The 17210-nt window shown below is 34.7% G+C and overlaps 1 protein-coding gene across 1 annotated transcript in view; it reads left to right on the top strand.

The window, feature by feature from the left end:
• Window positions 1–4293: 4293 nt before the first annotated feature.
• Window positions 4294–17210, top strand: part of FSTL5 (follistatin like 5) — an 864841-nt gene continuing 851924 nt past the window's right edge. The window contains exon 1 of the mRNA XM_061140881.1: window positions 4294–4404. The gene's annotated coding sequence lies outside the window, so the exon portion shown is untranslated. The remainder of the gene's footprint in view (window positions 4405–17210) is intronic.

The raw sequence follows: 17210 nt of genomic DNA, 5'->3' as shown, positions 1-17210 counted from the left end.
AGGCTGAGCACTGAAGAACTGATGCTCTTTACTTGTGGTGCTGGAGAAGACTCTTGTGAGTTTCTTGGACTGTAATGAGATCAAACCAGTAAATACTAAAGGAAATTAACCATGAATATTCATTGGAATGACTGTTGCTGAAGTTGAAATTTCAAAACCTTAGCCACCTGATGCGAAGAACCAACTCATTGGAAAAGACTCCGATGCTGAGAAAGGTTGAAGGCAAAAGGAGAGGAGAGCAACAGAAGATGAGGTGGTTAGGTGACATCACTGACTGAATCACATGAATTTGAGCAAACTCTGAGACAGTGAAGGACAGAGGGACTTGGTGTGCTGTCATCCATGGGGTCTCATAGAGTCAGACATGATTTAGCAACTGAACAACACTATTTACAATATATATCAGGAGAAAGCACCATCATACCCTAGTCCATATTGCAGTAGATTCGAGGTATCTAAATGGACATATTTTGTGCGTATGTTGTAAGCTCATTGCTCTCTTTAATTAAGGAATGCTTGGTCATTATGACTATGATTATTTTCCTGTCCTTTTTTTTTTTTGATATCCCAAAATTAAGAGAGAAAATGACCTATCAGAAGGTAATGAATCTTTGCTCTTCAAAATATGCATGTTCTTAATTCTCAGCTGACCTTCTCATAATTGATTCAAAAGAACAATTAACAATACCTACACTGCTATTATCTTTAGAGTATTTATAATTCTAATGTACTGTAAATACATTAAAATAATTATAATTTGAATAGGAGCTTGTAAAATTTGATGACACTACAGGAGTCTAAGAATAGAGATGTGAGAAGCATTATGATTAAAAGGTAGATCTGTCATAAATACACACAAGACGACCCACAAGACAACACATAAAAACACACAAGACAACAACATAATGAACTTCATGATGTCTGTTTCCTACATTTAAATGCATGAGTGCTCAGTTGCTGAGTCCCATGTCCGGCTCTTTGCAACCCCATGGACTGTAGCCTTCCAGACTCCTCTGTCCGAGGGATTTTCCAGGTGGGTTGCCATTTCCTCCTCCATTTTAATATGTTCATGTAAATGTTGGTCATTCAGCCCTAAAGACATTTTCCTTGAGCCTATTTACTTAAGATTTTAGTCATCTTTCCAGTGACGATTACAACTAACAATTCATCTAATGACTTTCTGCATGACTTTCATAGTGTAATATCACTTATATAAAAGTGACTACTTTAAGAGACCCATTCAGTCCTCTCTTAGTTTCATCTTGGATAGGTAAAATTCATTTTCTGACCTCTTAGTCTCATCGTTGGTCCCCTTTCCACACTTCCCAAACTACCACCCTAAGGTACCATTTCCATAGTTTTAATAAAAGATGTCAATTTTTCCCACCTAAGGGGAAAGCTCTTTAGATATTGAATTCCAATATGAAAATTTCTGAAGTTTTTGAACCAATGTAGAATCCCATTAATGCAGATATGTAAAGGACTTTAACCTTAACTTAGTACAATCCCCAAATTCTACAAGTCATTGAGTATGATGAAAGGATAACTTGCTGTTGATCACATAGCCAATTAAAACAGAAGAAAAGCTAAAATCCTCTGGAAGGGTACAGTCCTCCCATTCATTTTCTGTATGATGCATTTCTGTGCAAGCATGCAGAAATAGTTCTATTTATTTTGCTTTTCTTTTTCTGTTTCTTTCTTTCTCTCTCTTTTGAAGACAGTGAAAAAAATGGTGTTTTTTTTTTCTTTCCACATTTAAAAATAGGTTTGTTTTCCAGTTTTATCCCCTTAGATTTTTGCATAATATTATGCTTGCCTTAATTGAATCCATAGCCCCAAACAATATGATTACTGAAATGATCTGAAAAATAGTGTCTGTTAAACAATATATGACACAGACTTTTGTGGAATTGAGTAGGAATTTTTATAATGTTCTTTATATATTTCCATAGTGAACTTTTAAATCTTCTCTTACATTTTGGCAGGTTGGCAGGAAGCAGACCAAAATATGTCATGTGACATTTCCAAAGAAGAAAAACACATGTGCTTTGATCAGCCTAAAAAGAGGTTATTCAATTGCTCCGTGGCAATTACAATTGTAGAATGGCCATCTGCCTCCAAATGTCATCTTTCCTGCTCTACTGTGGTGTTAGAAGCCATTATTAAAATCACTTTGTGAATTGAGGGGCTTTCAGAAGATGTGTGTTTATGTGAATGTGTGTATATATGTGAGTGTGTTTGTAGGGAGCAGTGCAAAAAGACACAGCACTGGCTATTTATATATTTACATAAAATCTATAGTGGTTATAAGAAAACAAAATGTTGCAGACTACCTGAAATACAAACATGGTCTAGATGTGTTGGAAGGATATTCCCAAGAACTTCAATATTTGGTAAAGAAACTGACAAAATTGGGAATAATGCTGAAAAAACAAGGTTCATATGGATACAAAACAGAAAAAAGAAAAGTCCCTCAGAAACAAAAATAACATGCTTTTTTTCCCCCTCAGTGTTACTCTTGTTTAAATAGCAATTAAGAAAGTTTTTGTGTATATATGACCACAAATTAAATATGCTCCTTGAAATAATTTCTTAAAAATTGCAGAAAATCAAAATTATTATTCATTTTTTCTGATAGGAAAAGAAACAAGTGAATTCATTCCATCAGAGTCCCTGAAAGCACTCATGAATGAATCCAGTGCAAAATAATTTTAGACTTCAGGAATAGGATGACACATATCAGTATGTATGCATTTTTCATGAAAATATGATATGTTGAATGCTATGAAATTTCTTGAATAAACAATTTTCTATGAAAAATGTTTTATCCAACTGAGAAAATTTAGGCTTATTTTACTTGCCCATTTCTTTGTACAAGTAAGTCCTGACTGACTGTAGGCAGCAGTTGAGGTTAGTATGTGGATACTGACCCTTTGGGAAGATTGATCTTTTCTGTTCACTGAAAATGTTTGTCTACAAGGAAGCTGACAGGGCAGCCCCCTTTCTCTTGCTGTCAAGGGACTTAGAGCCTCAGTGGGACAAGAAACATCACATACACTGAAAGAATTGCTAAAGGCTATGAAATGCTTCCAGCCTACCCCATCTTTCACAGAACTGATATATTAGACATAATAAATATTGCATAACCTTCAGGATTTTGGCAATGGAAGTTGAATTTAGGAACTCTCACTTTTTTTCATGTTAAATAATGTTTTTTTAACCCTGGAATCGCCAAATCCGTTTAACTTGACAATGTATTTAAATCACAAGAATGCAGTTCCACAGATTTCATAGGAACACAGCTACGCAGTACTCATGTAAACAAAATTAAGACAATATTGTTCACAAGTGACAAGTATTGCAAGCTTTCACATTTTCTCCCAGTACTCAAAGCGTTTTTTCCTCTCCAGAACAAGTTTCTGCTGCAGCGAGTCCCTCTCGCAGTTTCGTGAACCTAGGAAAAGGAACGAAGACCAAACACATTCTTTCCAGTAAACAAATGGCAGGGCGAAGCCGGGAAGTTTGATCGGAAAGATCAAAAGGATTTTTTTAAATCTTCTGAGCGGCTGCATGAATTCCTTCTGTCCCCCGATCCGCGGTCCTTCACCCACCCAGCCACCCCGCCTCCGCTCCCCGAGCATGCCCTCTGCTCCGCTGCCCGCTCTGCCCCTTCTCCTGTCAAAGCTGTCAGCTGAGGTTTCCGGAGCGCACCGGAGCCAGGGTCCCGGCGAAGGCAAAGCTCCAGCTGCGCCTAGAGCGTTCGGTTTCTTCAAGGCTGGTTTTGCTGGAGCCTGAAGTCCAATGATGCCCACGCTGATACTCAGGCTGGATTCGGTCGCTTCCACTGCCTCAGCTGACCCCAGCAGAAGCCCAATCCAGGGGGCGGCCCCGCACCTCCCTCGGAGCTGAAATGCAAAATCGTTACGTCAGAGGGCAGGGGCGGGGCGCGCCCGGTTGAGTGGCAGCAGCCCTTGTTCCGGGAGGAGGCGCGAGAATCAGCCTGGTTCAGTGACTGAGACAAACTGGTGGGGAGCGGAGCGGGTGCTGTCCACCGCGCTGTCGGTGCTGAACCTGGGACGCCGGCGGACCGGCTGCTCCCGCGGCTCCAGGCAACGCCCTCTCCCACCCTCCGTGCCGCCGGACCCTCTTCCCTAGCTGGACCCTATCAACTTGATAAAGGAGTGTGGTATCGGACGTGGGAGAGAGTCCTCCGTTTGCCACCTGGGCACCCATTCAGGCGTGACTTCGGGGATTTCTATAGTTTCAGACCAAACTATTTCCCTCTTTTCCCAACTAAGATCATTTTTTAGTTTTTTTTTTTTTTTAATTATTTTTATTATTGTGATTTACATATCCACACTGGTTAGGAACCTTTCTGGGAGACTTTTTGACTCTGGAAATAAGGTAAGAAAAAGAATATTATTATACATTTTTACAAATGGGGGAGCAATGCCATACAAATATTTAAGAGCAAGTTATGATTATTTTTATAATTTGAAACGGGATAGTTGGTATTAATTGAAACAGCTATTTTAATAATTACTATTACAAGAACGTCTGTTGGTGATTAGGCACTGAATTCAAGGGAGGAAGTTGAGGGCTTTGTTTTTTATTTTTGTGAACTTAATGTCATTGTGTTACATCTTGCTTTATAAATATAAATTTTGTAGAGAAACACTTCTAGCATAGCTCAAAGGACAGGAAACATTCGATGCAAGTCCTCAGATATGTTAGTAAATTATGTTAAATAAACCATCCAACAAGTTGTTTAAAACAAATACAACCTTAAAAAATATGTGAGTGGACTAATCTCTGATTAATCAATATTGCCTATGGTATCTAAATCATAGACCGCAAAGTGCAGAGCTTTCTTCACATTATTTTGTAGAGGAGGTGGCTAGAAGAGGACCATTTATACCATGCTGGGTTCATTTAGATGTGTTGTTATGCAGTAGATCCATATAAAACTTGTGAAACTTGGTCTCAGAATTGTGCACCCCAAGGTCATGTGTATTTCCAATTTGGGGGCTGTTTGTTCTGCTATTGACTAGTGAATGTCATCCCCCTCCGCCCTCTCAGGTTAGAGGTGGATGTAAATGGGAAGCTCTGATTTAATAATACAGTATTAGCTTGTATTATAGTCGCTACCGCTGTTGGTAATTTGAATGGAACTGGGAAGCGTGGGCTGGGAAAATGTCTCGCTATTTCAGCAATGTTTAACCTCTTGCATGCTTAACAGAGAGCTTTTCTCTACTTAGGAGATTTTCTTTTGAAGCTACATTCCTTTTGTGAATTGACAGTGTGTTTTGGGTGTTTATGGAGGAAGAATTCAGTGCAGAAAACCATTCAACAGTACTTCTCATAGTGAAGAATTATTAAATGATAGAAGTTAGCTGGTGTTCTGTGTGTTTCTATTACTATTTATGACTTTTTTGCTAGGCATGATGATTTGTCTGATAAGTAATATTATGTCCTTTCATTTATGTCATTAATGACATTAGATCAACCAGAAATGATGACTGGCAAAACATGGGAAGAAGGTTTTTCACATTTCAGGAAGAGAGCTCAGGTGGCAACTAGATGTCCTTTATTAATAGGAATGGGTAAAATATGAGTTGTTTCAGATGATAAATTTTGTTCAACTCACTAAGGCTATGTTTTTCAGCAACTAAAAAGTACACTAAGTTTAAAAATTTGTGTGGTTTTAGTTATCATAAAAATTTCTACTCTAGTTGCATTATGTGTCCTAAGATAAACTTTAGGTTTAGAGTTTATTATTTAAAATAATTCCTTTGGGTAGATTTTTCATCTTATTAATAGCACAGTCCTACATGAGAGTGATTGTTACAAGAAATGGATATTATTTCAAGCACTAGAGGTCAAATGTAAATTCTTTAGCTGTTCTCAGGTTTTACCTAAGCAGATGTTTTTTGTGAGATTCCTATCAGTCATGCTATCTTACATTAAAGTGGTAGAAAATTTTAAGAACTAAGCAGCTAGAAAATCAAACTATGATCTCTGGAACACTGGGCCATGAAGCTTATACCAAACAGCCTCTTTTAATTACATAGAGTATCATTCTTCTCTTCTGTACATTTTGAAATTTTCTTTTTTAAAGCTTGGTATAAATATTCAGACAGTGTAATTTTAAACAGAATAATGGCTTTAATTTTTTTTTTTTAGTTTTATTTATTGCACTGAAGCATAAACATATTTTTTAATTTTATAACTTAGTTTAAAAGTAGCAACATATACAAACACCACATTCACCCAATTAAGTATCTCATTGACTTATTTGTCCATAAAGTTTTCCAAGATGTATGTCTTTGTTTGGGTAGAAATAGTAAAGCTTGAACTGCCAGTGTCTAGCATTCTTTTAGATGAAGTTTAGAGTTGTCAAAATGAGATGATGAGACACTAAAATCAAAATGTGTTATTGGCAATAATGAGACTACTGGGGTAGGTTCAGTGAGACTGCAAATTTAAAATATGAGAAACGTTTTGTACTGATTTTCTTACATTTAGCTTTTATATATTCTGAAGTGAGGTAAAATTAGCTGACCATAATAAGCCACAAATTAGCACAAAAGAGATACCATTTGGATACAGAATGCAGTTCTAACTGTAAACAAGTAAAATTGTCAACTTTGAGGACTTCTATTAAAAATACTCACATGTGGTGGTCCTTCAATAAATATTTGCTCCATAAAGAAATGACCATATTTTGGAATTAAAACCTGTCCATATGAAATTCAAGGGGCTAGTCAATACCATAACAACAGATACTCTGTTAGTCATTAATTCATTTCATTTCATAGATACTGCAAATGTATAAAGAACTTTCTACTTCAAGATAATGACCTTTTACAAATTATGGAAAGTATGCAAATTATTGAAATAGTTTAATGTCATGTGATATGTTCAAATAGTTGCCTTTCTTGTTCTTCAATTTCTTAAGGCAAATTGATCTGGATAAAAAGTAAACAAATAATATTGCCAGATAGATGTCTTTTTTCCTTGCAAATATGATTAATAACTATGTATATTTGGGGGGATTCAAGACAATGGTGAAATAACTTGGATTTAATCAAGGCTACATATTATTTTTCTTAAAAAGTTATTGACACAATAGAGAAATCAAAAAGTAGTAAATCTGAAGTATGATATAAAGTTTAGATAATTGACTTCTTAAAAGTAACATAAGCTATTAAGTAACTTATGAAGTATAATTATTATTTGGTAGTTTATTGAAAATTTTCTCTCTGTGATGGCCAGATTTCATGTTAAATACTCTTTCATCCATGAAACCAAATACTTTAAGTAATATGTTCCTTTTAATCCTTCATATTTGCCCCAAATTAACATACTATCTCTAGTATATTTTAACTTACTATGTAATAGACTTTATATACGTAATGTAGTATGCTTGATAACATATATATATTATACTCTGTAATAAGTTCATAAGACTCTTAAGAACTAATAAGCTACTAAAGTACTTCCTGTTGTTAACATCATTCTAACAGCCATGTGACCAATTATTTTGTACGAAATGAACTTAATCACCTTCTCCAACACCTCCAAAATCCTTCGGGCTTAGGCTACTTAAGGTGAGCTATAGGGTCCCTTGTGGAAAATCCCAGTTTGCTTGTTAAATTGGTCACCACACAACAAAACAATTGGTCTCTTTCTTCCTTAATCACCTTGGTATTGGAGCAGTTGATATTTTCTATTCTGAGATAAACTATGAGATAAGATAGTGTTTTTGATACATTCAGAATTCTAATGAGTTTTAATACGGATTTTCTGAAACAAGAATGAAACAATCATATAACACTCTTAATGAGTATATGCATGTTATATACATGTGCTATATATTTGTATATATGTGTATATATGTTATTGATCTATCTGTCTAGGTAAAGTCTGCTGTACCATAAACCAGTGGGACTGATCTGGAACTTGCAAGCTCAAGAAATGCTGCTTAATATAAAAATAATTTACATACTAAGCTACAATGCAACATATACTTTTTGGTGATGAAACTAGTTTTTAATTATTGTTATTTTAAAAATTTGTTTAGGCTAGTAAGCTTGAGCACACACAAGTTTTTTGTGCTTTGTTTTTGCCATGAACATGTCATTCGGAAGCTCTCTGAATGACTGATTGGCAAGGGAAAGGACAATTGGGAGCAAAACTTTGCCAAGGATAAGTAGCAGAATGAATGCGTACATAATGAAGATATTATTGTGCTGCACTGATTCTGCACAAAGTATGGTTAATGATAAATGATTTGCAAATTATAATCTCTAGAAGAGACACATGAGGTTCACTTAGTATACATCTACAGGTAATAAGCCTTGCACTTCTAAGGAACAGAGCCTGAATAGCCCTACACCTGAAATATTTTTGTTATTTATGTATCAGTGTTTTCATACACAGATGTGGTAAAATGTGGGAAGAAGAACACCTTAACTTGAATTTTCTTGCTTTAAAACCAAATAATTAATATCAATTTAATGTGACTTTTGGTATCAAATTATGTAAATCTCTAAAGCAAAGTATTTGCTTAGTGTGTTCATTTGCACAATACAGAGGAATATTATTTCAACTCAAATTGGTTCATAGCACTTCTAACAATTCTAAAACACAATGCAGAGAAATATTATTCCAACTCAAATTGGTTCATAGCACTTTTAACAATTCTAAAACACAATGCAGAAGAGTTGAGAACACTTTTTGTTCATTGAGTTTTATTTAAATATATTCATCATAATTGACAATTAAGAGGAACTTACTTCAGTGATATATTTTTTCTGCTCAAGTAACACCAAGGTACCAATTAAAATACGCAGAGTAGCAATTAAAACATAAGTCTGAATTGTATTCCCCAAAGATGATGATGAAATGAAAATAATTTTCCTTTCCACTTTCACCAAAAACATTAGACAGTGTTTTAATGACCAGCAAGGCCTTATTTTTTCTAGTTTCTAAAGTCTTCAAAGTAAAAGTCCTTATACACATAAAGTGACAAATGCCCCCTGCCCTTTGGAGTTATGTGCCCCTTTTTCTCAAAGCCACAGGTTTTGTTGTGGTCTTGGAGTCAACTGAACTCTGGATTACCTCATTTAAGAGTAAGGAAGTGGTCCCATTAATCTTTCTAAAGAAAGAGGGCCAGTGAGCTACTACTAGTAAGCACTTTTTTGCTGCTCGTGATAAATAACTTATTGATACCTGAGCATATGGTCTGTGAACCTTGATTTGCCTGTACAAGAAGAGGAATGATATAGAAAAAAGATGCTATTTAAGGTATTAACATGTATACATACACATTTTATTCATATTAGGTTAATTTATCCATATTAAGTCATTTTCCTTTTACATGACTATGTAGATTTTCTATTATCTTCATTTTAGATAAGAGAAAGCAGACACACAGGTCAAAACTTTCTACTTCTTCAGCCCATAGTCACACAATTAAGAATAGATGGATTAGGCAACTGAGCTTAGCTCACCCATTTTGCTTCTACTGTCCACTTTCATCACCTCTGTTTAAGTCAGGTATTCAAATGGGTGTGTCATTTAAACCTAGACTTTTTTTTTTGTTACTTTCTTTACTAAATGTGAATGCTAATTTTCCCTCTTGCCCCATCTTTCCCTTAATTATTAAGTTTTGTTGAAATAATTTTATGTCATATATTCTTTGGGTTTCCCAGGTGGCACTAGCAGTAAAGAACCTGTTTGCCAATGCAGGAGATGTAAAAGACATGAGTTCGATCCCTAGGTTGGGAAGATCCCCTGGAGGAGGGCATGGCAACCCATTCCAGTATTCTTGCCTGGAAAAATCCCGTGGACAGAGGAGCCCAGTGGGATACAGTTCATAGGTCACAAAGAGTTGGACACGACTGAAACTAGTTAGCACAGCATAGCACATATATTCTTTAGTATACAAACTTTAGAATTTATATCAAAAATCTTAAGGAGTTTTTCCTTTGATTTAATGTTAGAGGTCCTACATTACTTAATCTCATAGACCATAATATTAGGAAACAATATTTCCCTTTATATCTCAAATAGAATAAGAAACAGTATAACAGAGTAATTTCCAAAGAGTTCATGTTTTTTTGGTTTATTTGTTTCATTCTCTAAAAAGTCCTCCTAGATATCAAGTTCAATTCCAAATACATCTTGAACTAAACTTCAAGAAATGCAACTTGTGTTATAAAACACTGCTCACATTTAAACCTTCAGGCTAGTTAGCTGCTAATATTTCAGTCTATGAGATGAAATGATCAAAATAATATTAGTAGTTTCAAAGCATAATACAAAGAGAGGTAGTTTAAGTGGGCTATTGAAAACTTAGGAAACAGTCAGTACTTTATTCTATTGTTTCTTCTATTTGAGGTATTAATACAAAGGGAAGTGTTGGCTGGTAATTGATGTTCTTTGCTTTCACATGGCATTTAGGTTGACTGAGTAGAAGAGGTGAGAGCTGGTGGCAGTAATAACAACACAGCTCCCAGGAGAGCCGCACAGTTGCGTCAGAGCCCCTGGTGAATCCTCATTATCTGAGTTTTGGGTTGTCCTTATTAAGTGGATCCCAAAGGAGATGGAAAAGTTTGATTTGTGGAAAAGTTTAACTTGAATGTGGAAAAGTTTAACTTGAAAGTGGAAAATTTTATAGGGCTTTTATTAAATATGTTATGTGTTGATTAACGATACTCAGAATTTTACTTTTGAAATGAAGCCTGGTGTAAAAGTTTTTAATCTTGAAATTTCTGCATCATTTTGCATACTATTCACTGTTCCTCATTCTTACTAGAGCCCTGCAGGAAGCTCATTCATTATAACAGCTATAGTCATTCTCCCTTCGTAGATAACTTCCAAATCCATAACTCTGGCCCACATTTGAACTCCACAAATGTATTTACAAAGTGTCTGCTAGATATTTTAACTCTGATTTTATGATGACAGGACAAACTCCACAAACTCATCATCTCATCCGCACCGTGGTCCACGAGCCTATTTCTACCTGTCAGTTAGTGACACACTTTTTCCATTCACCTAGGCCTGGGATTTTGTACACCTTTTAAACTTGCATCATTATTGTTATATTGTGGGTCTCCATGTTTTGACTTTTTTATCCCCCTTTTGGCATGTAACTTTATCTAATGCATGTAACTTTTCTCAATTTTCTATTCTTTTTTCACTTTTACCTTGACCCAGACTGTCCCATGTCAACCAGAATTTTATTTTTACATTTTCTACATTGATCTTACTAATTCCTGGTTCTTCCTGTAGTGATAACAATTCATGATTGTAATGGCAAAGTAACATTTTTGATGACTTGTAGCATGCCATGCATTTGTTAGGTATTTATAAACATCATTCTATTTTATATTCACAACAGCTTAACAGGTAGATATTGGGAGACCAAAGCTTTAGGAGTTATGCAGCCCATGGAGCTAGGACTCAGACCAAGTTCTGTCTGAAGCAGCTGCATGATCATAACCATTATCCTCTGCAGATACAGACTTCTTACCTCTTTGAGATGCCTCTTGATTAAAGTAAGCTTTCAAATGTGGCTGCATTCTGAAATCGTCAGTGGATCTCTGATTTTTACTGTATTAAGTTGAAATTCTCTGTTTGTTTTTAAGATTCTTCTAATTGACTCTACACTCTGCAAGCAAAACTGATTTTCAGTTCTCTCATATGTGCAATGCATATTTGTAAAACAGAGATAGGTCAACATATAAAGCATGGGCCTTACCTGGGCTATTGTATTTTCAGAATTCCAGCTTTCAGAATTCCCACTCCTGTATCCAGCCAAGTTTTCTCATGATCTAAGAGTGTATTATGCTCATGTGTACTTTTCAGCCTCTGGTTTTTGTTGTAACAAATGGTTTGTCCCTGTCACCCTGGATATCACTAAGATTCTCTCAAAGCCTCCGTGTGTCACAAGTCTGGATACAGGCGAGCTGGGTCTTTTGTTTAGGATCTCACATCAAGTTTTCATCCAGGGCTGGACTCTTATTTGAGGCTCAACTTCCTCCTCCAGGCTGTAGGTTGGATTTATTTCTTTGCAGCTCAGAACTCATGGAAGATGGTTTCTTCAAAGCCAGAAAAGAACTCACTGACTTTTTGGTCTGACCTCCAGAATTGCTTTTCTTTAAAAGAAACCTCATTAGATCAGGTTCAGCGAGAATAATCCGCATTTTTTAGAAAGACTAATCTTCTTTTTGACATACATAAAGTGAACTGATTTAAAACCTTACTTGCTTCTTAAGATCTGTTCTCTTTACCATAGACTGTAACAACCAAAAGAGCACTATCACATAACCTTTGCCATATTCTGTTGATCAAAATCATGATATAGGCTGTGCTTACACACAAGTTGAGGTGCTTATACACAGATGTGGGTCACTGGGATTCATGTTAGATTTCTGTCTACTGTATTGGGTTAAAGTTTGAATTGAACTTTAGAATCTTTTTTCATCACTATAGTGCCTCTGAGTCATTCTTTCTCCTCTCCAGCATTTATGACCTAGAATTTATGCAGTGTACAGTTTGGCATTCTATCCAATTAACTTTAATCTATTTTTAAAGGAAGAAGCTTAGGAGTTCCTTCCATGTGTATAAAACTTTGTGGTTTACAATTATTTCATATACATATTATTATTTAATGTTCATTAAAGTTACTACATTTTTATATTTGCTTCAGTTAGGTAGTGCTCTCATACATGTAAGATTATAATAAATTTGTAGAGTATTTTGTACGTGTAAAACTGTTAAGGAATTATGCTCATGGATTAGTTAATGTTTTTAGATTTTAGATTTTGGTAATCTGCTTTGTTTTAATGTTTTTGTATTTGATCCTTGACTACTTGAAAAACCACACAAAGGATTTTTTATTATTATCCTTTTTCATGCAACATCAAACATAGACCTTCCCATGAAGATAAGGAATTTATATTTAATATTATGCTCTATGGATGATAATGACCTTATGTGAAAGGTGAAAATATGTAAGCTTTCTATTTAGAAAAAAATATAAGAAATATATTTTATCTTCAGTTTGAGAGAGAAATTTCACAATTTAAGAGAATGTCATTTTAAAGAATGTCACACGTATGATATCATTAATTTTGTTTTTGCTTATTTGGTCTAATTATAGGTAAATAATTGCACAGTTACTTTTACTATCATTACTTATATAGAAACATTTCATTGAATTTATACCTTTTATAGTTTATATACAATTAAGGTAATTTTATTTTGACAAAAGCTATAAAAACTTGTGTATAAATTCAGCTTTTAATTTTAATAATTATTTTTTAAACAGATCATATATATTATAAAATAAACTATTAATTCAGTATGGACAAAGTTCCTACTGTGTTTCAGATTCCCTTTCAGCTGCTAGAGGTTAAGCAGAAATGAGAGAGAAAGAGTTCCCAACTCTTTTCTTTCTGTGGGAAGGTAGATGATAGCCAAACCAATAAAGACAAAGGATAATCTCTGGTATTGATCAGTGTTATGGTAAAAAGGAGAATAGGGAAAGGATTGCTAAGGGGTGAGAGTGCTGCCTAAACCAGGGGTCATCATAGGAGCCAACTCTGCTCTTCTAAGGAATTCATTAAGTAGTTTCTTACAAGTTGACATTGCTTAAGGCTATTGTGAATAATACTGCAATGAACATGGGTATACACATATATTTTTCAATTATTTTGGATAAATGCCCAGAAATAGGATTGTTGTGTCGTGGGATTTTATTTGAAAAATTTTAAGAAACCTCCAGATTGTTTTTCAAAGTGACTGCACCAATTTCAATTTCTCTCAACAGCGCGCAAGGGTTAACCATTTCTCCACATCCTCCTTAGGACCCGTTATTTGTACTCTTTTTGATAGTAGCTATGAGAGAAGGTGTGAGGTGATTTCCTTGTGTTTTGATTGCATTTCCCTGGTAATTAGTGATGTTGAGCATCTCATCTATGTATGTACCTCTTGGTCATTTAAGTATCTTCTTTGGAATATCTTTTATTTTTTAAAATTGAAATATAGTTAATTTACAATGATGGTTTAGTTTCAGGCATACAATGATTCATATATATGTGTATATACATATACACACACACATATATATGTATGTATATTCTTTCTCAGATACTTTCCCCCTACAGGTTTAATACAAAACATTGAGCATAGTTTCCTGTGCTATATAGTAGGAACTTTCTGTTTATCTATTTTACATATGTCAATGTGAATATGGTAATCCCTAACTCCTAATTTATCTCTCCCCTCCTTTTCCCTTTGTATTTTCTACATCTGTGTTTTAATGTTTTGTAAATGATTTCATTTGTATCTTTTTTCTTAGATTACATATAAATGATATCATATGGTATTTATCTTTGTCTGTCTGACTTACTTCACTTAGTATGACAGTCTCTAGGTTTATGCATGTTGCTACCAGTGGCATGATTTCCCTGTTTTTTTTTTTTTTTTTTTTACGGCTGACTAATATTCCATTTTATACATGTGTCATATCTTCTTTATCCAGTCATCTGTCAATGGATATTTAGGTTGCTACCATGCCTTGGCTGTTTGTAGATAGTGTTGCCGTGTGCAATGCGGTGCATGTATCCTTCCAAATTACACTTTTTTTTTCCTGGATATGTGCCCAGGAGTGAGATTGTAGGACCATATGGTAACTCTTCTTTTAGTTTTTAAGGAACTGCCATACAGTTCTCTATAGCAGCTACATCAATTTATATTCCCACCAATAACTTAGGTGGGAGGGTTCCTTTCTCATTCTTAATGTCAAATGATAGGCAAAAACCCAAAGATTGACATCATGAAAAAAATTGTATTCTTTTTATTTTTGATTTTCTCATTAATGAAAATTAGTCTCCCCCTATTTGGTACAACAGTATATTTAAACTGTCACATAGATTAATTTTTCTTTCCACTTTTAAACATGTTATGCAGAATGTGTTGCATCTAAATTTTAGACTTTAAGTTGATCCAAAAATTAGTTTGTATTCTTTGTGTGTTGTATAGTTTATTTGTTCAAAATTTCACATTCTTTCATAGGAAACTTAAGTGTTGTGAAATATGTGTTCCTTTGAAGCAGTGACCCAGTGGGCTGGTATTTCTATCAAATGATCCTTTATCCCAGACACTATGGCATTATTAAGGAAAGAGACATGCTTAAAATGCCTTTGGGGTTTGTGCACATGCTTGAGAAACCACAGTATTTATTAGTTATTATGTAATTGTGTTCTTTTTACCAAAAAGTGTGACATCAGGGAACCATGTAAGGAAAAAGCAAAAGAAAATAAATGCACTAAAAGCACACATATATCTTAATAAAATAAATGCAACAATTAGATGCACAATATCTCAATTCTATAGCAGAGTCGCAAAAAATAGTATATTTACAAAAAAGTAAGGCTTAAAAGAACTTGCACAAACTGCACCAATGCTTTGCTTGACTTATTTTCTTTGGTGAGACTGTGCATGAAGCTGTAATTAATTGAGCTAAACAAAGTAAAGAGGAAAGTTCCTAGAAAATGCTTTGCATTTTAATTTTACATATTTACAATTCATGGCAACTGCAATTTCAAATAATTATCCTCTACCTGTGTTTCTTTTCTTTTGGCAAATGTCCTCTTTCCCAGGTTTCCTGAAGCCTGAGTAATGGAAAAGTCTTTCAGAGCTTGTTTCTCTGTCTTTGCACAAATAGTACAGCTTAATTGGTAATGTCTGGAGTAGAAGTGTGTACCCAGCTGTGAAAATGGCTCCGGATGCTAGCACTCAACTGGACATCTCGTTAATTATATATGTTTTGTTGAACCTTTTAGTTAGGTTAACAACTGTCTGAAGATCAGCAGAGGGAGCTCAAGAAGGCGTTAAGGAGATTTTGATATTAATTTTCTAATGTCATTGTGTACACTCAGTCAACTCAGTTGTGTCCCACTCTTTGCAACCCCATGGACTATAGCCCACTGGCTCCACTGTCCATGGAATTTTCCAGACAAGAGTACTAGAGTGGGTTGCCATTTCCTACTCCAGGGAATCTTCTGGACCCTGGGTTGAAATCATGTCTCTGGAGTCTTCTGCACTGGCAGGCGGATTCTTTATCACAATGCCACCCAGGAAGCTATGGTTTTCTTCAAAACAGTCTTCTTCACATTTGGGAAATATGCAGAAGTAATCTTTTTGAAGTTGGGAAATTTACAGTTATTTAAATAATTAAATAAAAAATTATATCTAAATTTCTTTGTTCTGTTTATTACAGAAGGTTAATTGGTATGATTTCTAAAATACTGGAACATAGTGAGAACCCTGACCTTATCTCCAGGCTTTTACTGCATCAGGTTTTAGATCTTAGTTCAGGGGTCTTGACCCAGGAACAAGAATATGGACAAATGTATGACAAAACCCACAAAAAAAAAAAAAAGAATAAAATTAAAAAAAAAAAAAAAGAATATGGACACTAGAGGCCTAGTTTTCAAGGGACTTTTATAAAACACATAGTCTTAAATTAAATCTGTAATAGTCCTATGAATATGGCAGGCATTATCCTGCGATTTTACTGGTTTGCTTAAATATACTGGACTTTGTTCCAACCCAGCACTTGTAACATCATCCTCCCAAACGTGTAAAAACTGGCATGAAGTTAAAGGACATGGGTATCCAGAAAACCTTAAAACAGATGTGATATTTTCAATTAGCAAATTCATACCAAGAGACATGCCCCATATTTATGTATTTTATAAATTTGATAGTAGAAACTATTTCAGACTGTTTTTGAGTGGGACTACTTTAGATGATATTTCAAAGTTATGCTGAAATATAAAAATTTTTAAGTTTTTTTTTAATTAGAATTCAATATTTTCTATGCATCAAAGAGTATTAAATATACCCCAAGGCTTAAGTTGGAAACCTACCATGTTGTAAGAATGAGCTATTACATAGAAGCATTCTTAAAAAAATAGCAGCATTCTATTAAAATTCTACTCTATTAAAGCAACACTCTATTGGCCTGGTGTGCTGCAGTCCTCGGGGTTGCAAAGAGTAAGACACGGCTGAGGGACTAAACTGAACTGAACTGAAATAAAATTCCTGATTTAATACTAAATTAATATATTCTTTCATTGTCTGATGACATTTTAATAGCTAATTGCCTTATTCTATAGGATATTTAAATT

The sequence above is a fragment of the Dama dama genome, chromosome 5, assembly GCF_033118175.1.
Source record: "Dama dama isolate Ldn47 chromosome 5, ASM3311817v1, whole genome shotgun sequence".
In the NCBI taxonomy this organism is placed as follows: domain Eukaryota; kingdom Metazoa; phylum Chordata; class Mammalia; order Artiodactyla; family Cervidae; genus Dama; species Dama dama.
This window is presented reverse-complemented; position numbering and strand designations above follow the sequence as displayed.